The sequence below is a fragment of the Diabrotica undecimpunctata genome, unplaced genomic scaffold (assembly GCF_040954645.1).
Source record: "Diabrotica undecimpunctata isolate CICGRU unplaced genomic scaffold, icDiaUnde3 ctg00000568.1, whole genome shotgun sequence".
NCBI lineage: Eukaryota > Metazoa > Arthropoda > Insecta > Coleoptera > Chrysomelidae > Diabrotica > Diabrotica undecimpunctata.
The window spans coordinates 2,730,945-2,743,926 of NW_027311885.1; positions in this window are offsets into that span (position 1 = coordinate 2,730,945).

Sequence of the window (12,982 nt, forward strand, 5' to 3'; positions counted from 1 at the left end):
TATACACACACACTCACACACGCACAAACACACACACGCACACACGCACACACACATACACTCTTCACCTCTCGACTCCTACCTTTTAGTCGCCTCTTACGATAAGCAGGGCCTTCTTGCCGCGGTCGTGTTCTCATCTCTGCAAGCCAAACTAACACACACACATACTCACACACGCACACACACGCACACACACACGCACACACGCACACACACACATACACTCTTCACCTCTCGACTCCTACCCATTATTCTCCTATTACGACAGGCAGGGACTTCTTGCCACGGCCGTGTTCTTATCTCTGCAAGCCGAACGGACACACACACACACACGCACACACACACACGCACACGCACACACTCTCCACCGCTCAACTCCTACCCATTAGTCGTTTCTTACGACAGGCAGGGCCTTCTTGCCTCGGCCGTATTCTTATCTCTGCAAGCCAAACGGACACACACACACACACAAATACACACACACATACTCACACACGCACAAACACACGCACACACACAAAGACACATACACTCTTCACCTCTCGACTCCTATTCATTAGTCGCTTCTTACGACAGGCAGGGACTTCTTGCCACGGCCGTGTTCTTATCTCTGCGAGCCGACCGGGCACACACACACTGACACACACACATTCACACACACACTCACACACGTACGCAGACACGCAAACACACACATACACTCTTCACCTCTCGACTCCTACCCATTATTCTCCTCTTACGACAGGCAGGGACTTCTTGCCACGGCCGTGTTCTTATCTCTGCAAGCCGAACGGACACACACACACGCACACACAAACACACGCACACAGGCACACGCACACACGCACACGTACACGCACACGCACACACTCTCCACCTCTCGACTCTTATCCATTAGTCGCCTCTTAAGACAGGCAGGGCCTTCTTGCCTCGGCCGTATTCATATCTCTGCAAGCCAAACGGACACACACACACAAATACACACACATACTCACACACGCACAAATACACGCACACACACAAAGACACATACACTCTTCACCTCTCGACTCCTATTCATTAGTCGCCTCTTACGAGAGGCAGGGACTTCTTGCTACGGCCGTGTTCTTATCTCTGCGAGCAGACCGGACACACACACAGACACACACACACATTCACACACACACTCACACACGTACGCACACACGCACACACACACACATACACTCTTCACCTCTCGACTCCTACCCATTATTCTCCTCTTACGACAGGCATGGACTTCTTGCCACGGCCGTGTTCTTATCTCTGCATGCCGAACGGACACACACACACACGCACACACACACACGCACACGCACACGCACACGCACACGCACACACTCTTCACCTCTCGACTCCTACCCATTATTCTCCTCTTACGACAGGCAGGGACTACTTGCCACGACCGTGTTCTTATCTCTGCAAGCCGAACGGACACACACATACACACACACTCACACACACACGCACACACGCACGCACACACGCACACACACATACACTCACACAAACAAACACGCACATACGCACACACACATACATTCTTCACCTCTCGACTCCTACCTATTAATCGTCTCTCACGACAGGCAGGGTCTTCTTGCCTCGGCCGTATTCTTATCTCTGCAAGCCGAACGGACACACACACATACACACACGCTTACACACGCACACACACGCACACACGCACACACACATACACTCTTTACCTCTCGACTCCTACCCATTAGTCGCTTCTTACAACAGGCAGGGCCTTCTTGCTACTGCCATGTTCTTATCTCTGCAAGCCGAACGGACACACACATACACACACACTCACACACACACGCACACACACACACACACTCACACACACACACACACATACACTCTTAACCTCTCGACTCCTACCCATTAGTCGCCTCTTACGACATTCAGGGACTTCTTGCCACGGACGTATTCTTATCTCTGCAAGCCTAAGGTATACACACACACATACACACACACACATACTCACACACACACGCACACACGCACACACACACACATACACTCTTCACCTCTCGACTCCTACCTATTAGTCGCCTCTTACGATAGGCAGGGCCTTCTTGCCTCGGTCGTGCTCTTATCTCTGCAAGCCGAACTAACACACACACATACTCACACACGCACACACACGCACACACGCATACACACATACACTCTTCACCTCTCGACTCCTACCCATTATTCTCCTCTTTCGACAGGCAGGGACTTCTTGCCACGGCCGTGTTCTTATCTCTGCAAGACGAACGGACACACACACACATACTCACACACGCACACACGCACGCACGCACGCACACACACATACACTCACACACACACAAACACGCACACACGCACACACACATACATTCTTCAACTCTCGACTCCGACCTATTAGTCGCCTCTTACGACAGGCAGGGCCTTCTTGCCTTGGCCGTGTTCTTATCTCTGCAAGCCAAACAGACACACACACATACACACACACACGCACACACACGCACACACGCACACACACACACACACATACACTCTTCACCTCTCGACTCCTACCCATTATTCTCCTCTTTCGACAGGCAGGGACTTCTTGCCACGGCCGTGTTCTTATCTCTGCAAGACGAACGGACACACACACACATACTCACACACGCACACACGCACGCACGCACGCACACACACATACACTCACACACACACAAACACGCACACACGCACACACACATACATTCTTCAACTCTCGACTCCGACCTATTAGTCGCCTCTTACGACAGGCAGGGCCTTCTTGCCTTGGCCGTGTTCTTATCTCTGCAAGCCGAACTAACACACACACATACTCACACACGCACACACACACGCACACACGCACACACATACATACACTCTTCACCTCTCGACTCCTACCTATTAGCCGCCTCTTACGATAGGCAGGGCCTCATTGGCTCGGTCGTGTTCTTATTTCTGCAAGCCGAACTAACACACACACATACTTACACACGCACACACGCACGCACACACGCACACACACATACACTCACACACACAAACACGCACACACGCACACACACATCGATTCTTCACCTCTCGACTCCTACCTATTAGTCGGCTCTTACGACAGGCAGGGCCTTCTTGCCTTGGCCGTGTTCTTATCTCTGCAAGCCGAACGGACACACACACATACTCACACACGCACACACACACGCACACACGCACACACACACATACACTCTTCACCTCTCGACTCCTACTTATTAGTCGCCCATTACAAGAGGCAGGGCCTTCTTGCCTCGGCCGTATTCTTATCTCTGCAAGCCAAACAGACACACACACACATACACACACACACACTTACACACGCACACACACGCACACGCACACGCACACACTCTCCACCTCTCGACTCCTATCCATTAGTCGCCTCTTAAGACAGGCAGGGCCTTCTTGCCACGGACGTATACCTATCTCTGCGAGCCGAACGGACACACACACACACACACTTGCACACATACACACACACATACACGCTTCACCTCTCGACTCCTACCCATTAGTCGCTCCTTACAGCAAGCATGGCCTTCCTGCCACGGACGTATTCTTATCTCTGCGAGCCGAAGGGATACACACACACATACACACACACATACACACACACATACACACACATACTCACACACGCACGCACACACGCACACACACATACACTCACACACACACAAACACGCACACACGCACACACACATACATTCTTCACCTCTCGACTCCTACCTATTAGTCGCCTCTTACGATAGGCAGGGCCTTCTTACCTCGGTCGTGCTCTTATCTCTGCAAGCCGAACGGACACACACACACATACACACACCCTCTCACACGCACACACACGCACATACGCACACACATATACACTCTTCACCACTCGACTCCTACCCATTAGTCGCCTCTTACGACAGGCAGGGCCTTCTTGCCACGGCCGTGTTCTTATGCCGACTGGACACACAGACTCACACACACAAATACACACACACACTCACACACGCACACACACGCACACACGCACACTCACACACACATACACTCTTCACCTCTCGACTCCTACCCATTAGTCGCCTCTTACGACAGGCAGGGCCTTCTTGCCACGGCCGTGTTCTTATCTCTGCGAGCCGACTGGACACACACACACTCACACACACAAATACACACACACACTCACACACGCACACACACGCACACTCACATACACTTACTCACTCACTCACTTATCTCTGCAAGCCGAACGGACACATACACACTCACACACACACAAGCACGCACACACGCACACACACGCATACACACAAAAACACTTTTCACCTCTCGACTCCTACCAATTAGTCGCCACTTACGACAGGCAGGGCATTCTTGCCTCGGCCGTATTCTTATCTCTGCAAGCCGAACGGACACATACACACTCACACACACGCACGCACACACGCACACACACGCACACACACACACAAATACACTCTTCACCTCTCGACTCCTACCCATAAGTCGCCTCTTACGACAGGCATGGCCTTCTTGCCTCGGCCCTATTCTAATCTCTGCGAGCCGAATGGACACACACAAACATACACACACACACTTACACACGCAAAAACACACACACACCCACTCACGTACCCTTTTCACCTCTCGACTCCTACCCATTATTCTCCTCTTACGACAGGCAGGGACTACTTGCCACGGCCTGTTCTTATCTCTGCAAGCCGAACGGACACACACATACACACACACTCATACACACACGCACACACGCACGCACACACGCACACACACATACACTCACACACACAAACACGCACATACGCACACACACATACATTCTTCACCTCTCGACTCCTACCTATTAATCGTCTCTCACGACAGGCAGGGTCTTCTTGCCTCGGCCGTATTCTTATCTCTGCAAGCCGAACGGACACACACACATACACACACGCTTACACACGCACACACATACACTCTTTACCTCTCGACTCCTACCCATTAGTCGCTTCTTACAACAGGCAGGGCCTTCTTGCTACTGCCATGTTCTTATCTCTGCAAGCCGAACGGACACACACATACACACACACTCACACACACACGCACACACACACACACTCACACACACACACACACACACATACACTCTTAACCTCTCGACTCCTACCCATTAGTCGCCTCTTACGACATTCAGGGACTTCTTGCCACGGACGTATTCATATCTCTGCAAGCCGAACGGACACACACACTTATACACACACACTCACACACGCACAAACACACACACGCACACACGCACACACACATACACTCTTCACCTCTCGACTCCTACCTTTTAGTCGCCTCTTACGATAAGCAGGGCCTTCTTGCCGCGGTCGTGTTCTCATCTCTGCAAGCCAAACGGACACACACACACACACACACATACACTCTTCACCTCTCGACTCCTACCCATTATTCTCCTCTTACGACAGGCAGGGACTTCTTGCCACGGCCGTGTTCTTATCTCTGCAAGCCGAACGGACACACACACATACTCACACACGCACACACACACGCACACACGCACACACACACATACACTCTTCACCTCTCGACTCCTACCCATTATTCTCCTATTACGACAGGCAGGGACTTCTTGCCACGGCCGTGTTCTTATCTCTGCAAGCCGAACGGACACACACACACACGCACACACACACACGCACACGCACACACTCTCCACCGCTCGACTCCTACCCATTAGTCGTTTCTTACGACAGGCAGGGCCTTCTTGCCTCGGCCGTATTCTTATCTCTGCAAGCCAAACGGACACACACACACACACAAATACACACACACATACTCACACACGCACAAACACACGCACACACACAAAGACACATACACTCTTCACCTCTCGACTCCTATTCATTAGTCGCCTCTTACGACAGGCAGGGACTTCTTGCCACGGCCGTGTTCTTATCTCTGCGAGCCGACCGGGCACACACACACTGACACACACACATTCACACACACACTCACACACGTACGCACACACGCAAACACACACATACACTCTTCACCTCTCGACTCCTACCCATTATTCTCCTCTTACGACAGGCAGGGACTTCTTGCCACGGCTGTGTTCTTATCTCTGCAAGCCGAACGGACACACACACACGCACACACAAACACACGCACACAGGCACACACGCACACACGCACACGTACACGCACACGCACACACTCTCCACCTCTCGACTCTTATCCATTAGTCGCCTCTTAAGACAGGCAGGGCCTTCTTGCCTCGGCCGTATTCATATCTCTGCAAGCCAAACGGACACACACACACAAATACACACACATACTCACACACGCACAAACACACGCACACACACAAAGACACATACACTCTTCACCTCTCGACTCCTATTCATTAGTCGCCTCTTACGAGAGGCAGGGACTTCTTGCTACGGCCGTGTTCTTATCTCTGCGAGCAGACCGGACACACACACTGACACACACACATTCACACACACACTCACACACGTACGCACACACGCACACACACACACATACACTCTTCACCTCTCGACTCCTACCCATTATTCTCCTCTTACGACAGGCATGGACTTCTTGCCACGGCCGTGTTCTTATCTCTGCATGCCGAACGGACACACACACACACGCACACACACACACGCACACGCACACGCACACGCACACGCACACACTCTTCACCTCTCGACTCCTACCCATTATTCTCCTCTTACGACAGGCAGGGACTACTTGCCACGACCGTGTTCTTATCTCTGCAAGCCGAACAAACACACACATACACACACACTCACACACACACGCACACACGCACGCACACACGCACACACACATACACTCACACAAACAAACACGCACATACGCACACACACATACATTCTTCACCTCTCGACTCCTATCTATTAATCGTCTCTCACGACAGGCAGGGTCTTCTTGCCTCGGCCGTATTCTTATCTCTGCAAGCCGAACGGACACACACACATACACACACGCTTACACACGCACACACACGCACACACGCACACACACATACACTCTTTACCTCTCGACTCCTACCCATTAGTCGCTTCTTACAACAGGCAGGGCCTTCTTGCTACTGCCATGTTCTTATCTCTGCAAGCCGAACGGACACACACATACACACACACTCACACACACACGCACACACACACACACTCACACACACACACACATACACTCTTAACCTCTCGACTCCTACCCATTAGTCGCCTCTTACGACATTCAGGGACTTCTTGCCACGGACGTATTCTTATCTCTGCAAGCCGAACGGACACACACACATACTCACACACGCACACACACGCACACACGCACACTCACACACACATACACTCTTCACCTCTCGACTCCTACCCATTAGTCGCCTCTTACGACAAGCAGGGCCTTCTTGCCACGGCGGTGTTCTTATCTCTGCAAGCCGAACGGACACACACACACACGCACACACAAACACACGCACACAGGCATACACGCACACACGCACACGCACACGCACACACTCTCCACCTCTCGACTCCTATCCATTAGTCGCCTCTTAAGACAGGCAGGGCCTTCTTGCCACAGACGTATTCCTATCTCTGCGAGCCGAACGGACACACACACACACTTGCACACACACACACACACACACACACACACACACACACACACACACACACATACACGCTTTACCACTCGACTCCTACCAATTAGTCGCTCCTTACAGCAAGCATGGCCTTCTTGTCACGGATATATTCTTATCTCTGCGAGCCTAAGGTATACACACACATACACACACACACATACTCACACACACACGCACACACGCACACACACACATACACTCTTCACCTCTCGACTCCTACCTATTAGTCGCCTCTTACGATAGGCAGGGCCTTCTTGCCTCGGTCGTGCTCTTATCTTTGCAAGCCGAACTAACACACACACATACTTACACACGCACACACACGCACACACGCATACACACATACACTCTTCACCTCTCGACTCCCACTTATTAGTCGCCCCTTACAAGAGGCAGGGCCTTCTTGCCTCGGCCGTATTCTTATCTCTGCAAGCCAAACAGACACACACACATACACACACACACGCACACACACGCACACACGCACACACACACACACACATACACTCTTCACCTCTCGACTCCTACCCATTATTCTCCTCTTACGACAGGCAGGGACTTCTTGCCACGGCCGTGTTCTTATCTCTGCAAGACGAACGGACACACACACACATACTCACACACGCACACACGCACGCACGCACGCACACACACATACACTCACACACACACAAACACGCACACACGCACACACACATACATTCTTCAACTCTCGACTCCGACCTATTAGTCGCCTCTTACGACAGGCAGGGCCTTCTTGCCTTGGCCGTGTTCTTATCTCTGCAAGCCGAACGGACACACACACATACTCACACACGCACACACACACGCACACACGCACACACATACATACACTCTTCACCTCTCGACTCCTACCTATTAGCCGCCTCTTACGATAGGCAGGGCCTCATTGGCTCGGTCGTGTTCTTATTTCTGCAAGCCGAACTAACACACACACATACTCACACACGCACACACGCACGCACACACGCACACACACATACACTCACACACACAAACACGCACACACGCACACACACATCGATTCTTCACCTCTCGACTCCTACCTATTAGTCGGCTCTTACGACAGGCAGGGCCTTCTTGCCTTGGCCGTGTTCTTATCTCTGCAAGCCGAACGGACACACACACATACTCACACACGCACACACACACGCACACACGCACACACACACATACACTCTTCACCTCTCGACTCCTACTTATTAGTCGCCCATTACAAGAGGCAGGGCCTTCTTGCCTCGGCCGTATTCTTATCTCTGCAAGCCAAACAGACACACACACACATACACACACACACACTTACACACGCACACACACGCACACGCACACGCACACACTCTCCACCTCTCGACTCCTATCCATTAGTCGCCTCTTAAGACAGGCAGGGCCTTCTTGCCACGGACGTATACCTATCTCTGCGAGCCGAACGGACACACACACACACACACTTGCACACATACACACACACACATACACGCTTCACCTCTCGACTCCTACCTATTAGTCGCCTCTTACGATAGGCAGGGCCTTCTTGCCTCGGTCGTGCTCTTATCTCTGCAAGCCGAACGGACACACACACACATACACACACCCTCTCACACGCACACACACGCACATACGCACACACATATACACTCTTCACCACTCGACTCCTACCCATTAGTCGCCTCTTACGACAGGCAGGGCCTTCTTGCCACGGCCGTGTTCTTATGCCGACTGGACACACACACTCACACACACAAATACACACACACACTCACACACGCACACACACGCACACACGCACACTCACACACACATACACTCTTCACCTCTCGACTCCTACCCATTAGTCGCCTCTTACGACAGGCAGGGCCTTCTTGCCACGGCCGTGTTCTTATCTCTGCGAGCCGAACGGACACACACACACATGCACACACAAACACACGCACACAGGCACACACGCACACACGCACACACGCACACGCACACATTCTTTACCTCTCGATTCCTATCCATTGGTCGCCTCTTAAGACAGGCAGGGCCTTCTTGCCTCGGCCGTATTCTTATCTCTGCAAGCCAAACGGACACACACACACATACACACACATACTCACACACGCACAAACACACGCACACACACAAAGACACATAAACTCTTCACCTCTAGACTCCTATTCATTAGTCGCCTCTTACGACAGGCAGGGACTTCTTGCCACGGCCATGTTCTCATCTCTGCGAGCCGAACGGACACACACACACTCACACACACACAGGCACACACGCACACACACACGCACACACGCACACACACACAAATACACTCTTCACCTCTCGACTTCTACCCATTAGTCGCATCTTACGACAGGCACGGACTTATTGCCTCGGCCGTATTCTAATCTCTGCGAGCCGCACGGACACACACACACTGACACACACATATTCACACACACACTCACACACGTACGCACACACGCACACACACATATACACTCTTCACCTCTCGACTCCTACCCATTATTCTCCTCTTACGACAGGCAGGGACTTTTTGCCACGGCCGTGTTCTTATCTCTGCAAGCCGAACGGACACACACACGCACACACACACACGCACACGCAAACGCACACGCACACACTCTTCACCTCTCGACTCCTACCCATTATTCTCCTCTTACGACAGGCAGGGACTTCTTGCCACGGCCGTGTTCTTATCTCTGCAAGCCGAACGGACACACACATACACACACACTCACACACACACACGCACACACGCACCCACACATGCACACACACATACACCCACACACACACAAACACGCACATACGCACACACACATACATTCTTCACCTCTCGACTCCTACCTATTAGTCGTCTCTCACGACAGGCAGGGACTTTTGCCTCGGCCGTATTCTTATCTCTGCAAGCCGAACGGACACACACACATACTCACACACGCACACACACACGCACACACGCACCGACACACATACACTCTTCACCTCTCGACTCCTACTTATTAGTCGCCCACTCTTCACCTCTCGACTCCTACCCATTATTCTCCTCTTACGACAGGCAGGGACTTCTTGCCACGGCCGTGTTCTTATCTCTGCAAGCCGAACGGACACACACATACACACACACACACACACGCACACACGCACGCACACATGCACACACACATACACTCACACACACACAAACACGCACATACGCACACACACATACATTCTTCACCTCTCGACTCCTACCTATTAGTCGTCTCTCACGACAGGCAGGGCCTTCTTGCCTTGGCCGTGTTCTTATCACTGCAAGCCGAACGGACACACACACATACTCACACACGCACACACACACGCACACACGCACACAAACATACACTCTTTATCTCTCGACTCCTACCTATTAGTCGCCTCTTACGATAGACAGGGCCTTGTTGCCTCGGTCGTGTTCTTATTTCTGCAAGCCAAACTAACACACACACATACTCACACACGCACACACACACGCACACACGCACACACACATACACTTTTCACCTCTCGACTCCTACTTATTAGTCGCCACTCTTCGCCTCTCGACTCCTATCCATTAGTCGCCCCGTACGATTTGCATCGCTTTCTTGCCACGGCTGTTTTCTTATCTCTGCAAGCTGAAGGGACACACACACATACATACACACACACTCACAAACACACACACACACACACACACGCACGCACACACGCACACACACATACACTCACACACACACAAACACGCCCACACGCACACACACATACATTCTTCACCTCTCGACTCCTACCTATTAGTCGCCTCTTACGATAGGCAGGGCCTTCTTGCCTTGGCCGTGTTCTTATCACTGCAAGCCGAACGGACACACACACACATACTCACACACGCACACACACACGCACACACGCACACAAACATACACTCTTCACCTCTCGACTCCTACCTATTAGTCGCCTCTTACGATAGGCAGGGCCTTCTTGCCTCAGTCGTGTTCTTATTTCTGCAAGCCGAACTAACACACACACATACTCACACACGCACACACACACGCACACACGCACACACACACATACACTCTTCACCTCTCGACTCCTACCAATTAGTCGCCTCTTACGATAGGCAGGGCCTTCTTGCCTTGGCCGTGTTCTTATCACTGCAAGCCGAACGGACACACACACATACTCACACACGCACACATACACGCACACACGCACACAAACATACACTCTTCACCTTTCGACTCCTACCTATTAGTCGCCTCTTACGATAGGCAGGGCCTTCTTGCCTCGGTCGTGTTCTTATTTCTGCAAGCCGAACTAACACACACACATACTCACACACGCACACACACACGCACACACGCACACACACACATACACTCTTCACCTCTCGACTCCTACTTATTACTTGCCTCTTACGACAGGCAGGGCCTTCTTGCCACGGCTGTGTTCTTATCTCTGCGAGCCGACCGCACACACACACACTCACACACTCACATACACACACACATAAACACGCACGCACACGTACACGCACACACTCTCCATCTCTCGACTCCTATCCATTAGTCGCCTCTTACGACAGGCAGGGCCTTCTTGCTACGGACGTGTTCTTATCTCTGCGTGCCAAACGAACACACACACACACACTCGCACACACACATACACACACATACACGCTTCACCTCTCGACTCCTACCCATTAGTCGCCTCTTACGACATTCAGGGACTTCTTGCCACGGCCGTGTTCTTATCTCTGCGAGCCGAACGGACACACACACACTCACACAAACACACGCACACACGCACACACGCACACACACGCACCCACACACACGCACACGCACACGCACACACTCTCCACCTCTCGACTCCTACCTTTTAGTCGCCTCTTACGAGAGGCAGGGCCTTCTTGCCCCGGCTGTATTCATATCTCTGCAAGCCGAACGGACACACACACTTATATACACACACTCACACACGCACAAACACACACACGCACACACGCACACACACATACACTCTTCACCTCTCGACTCCTACCTTTTAGTCGCCTCTTACGATAAGCAGGGCCTTCTTGCCGCGGTCGTGTTCTCATCTCTGCAAGCCAAACTAACACACACACACTCACACACGCCCACACACGCACACACGCACACACACATACACACACATACACGCTTCACCTCTCGACTCCTACCCATTAGTCGCCTCTTACGACATTCAGGGACTTCTTGCCACGGCCGTGTTCTT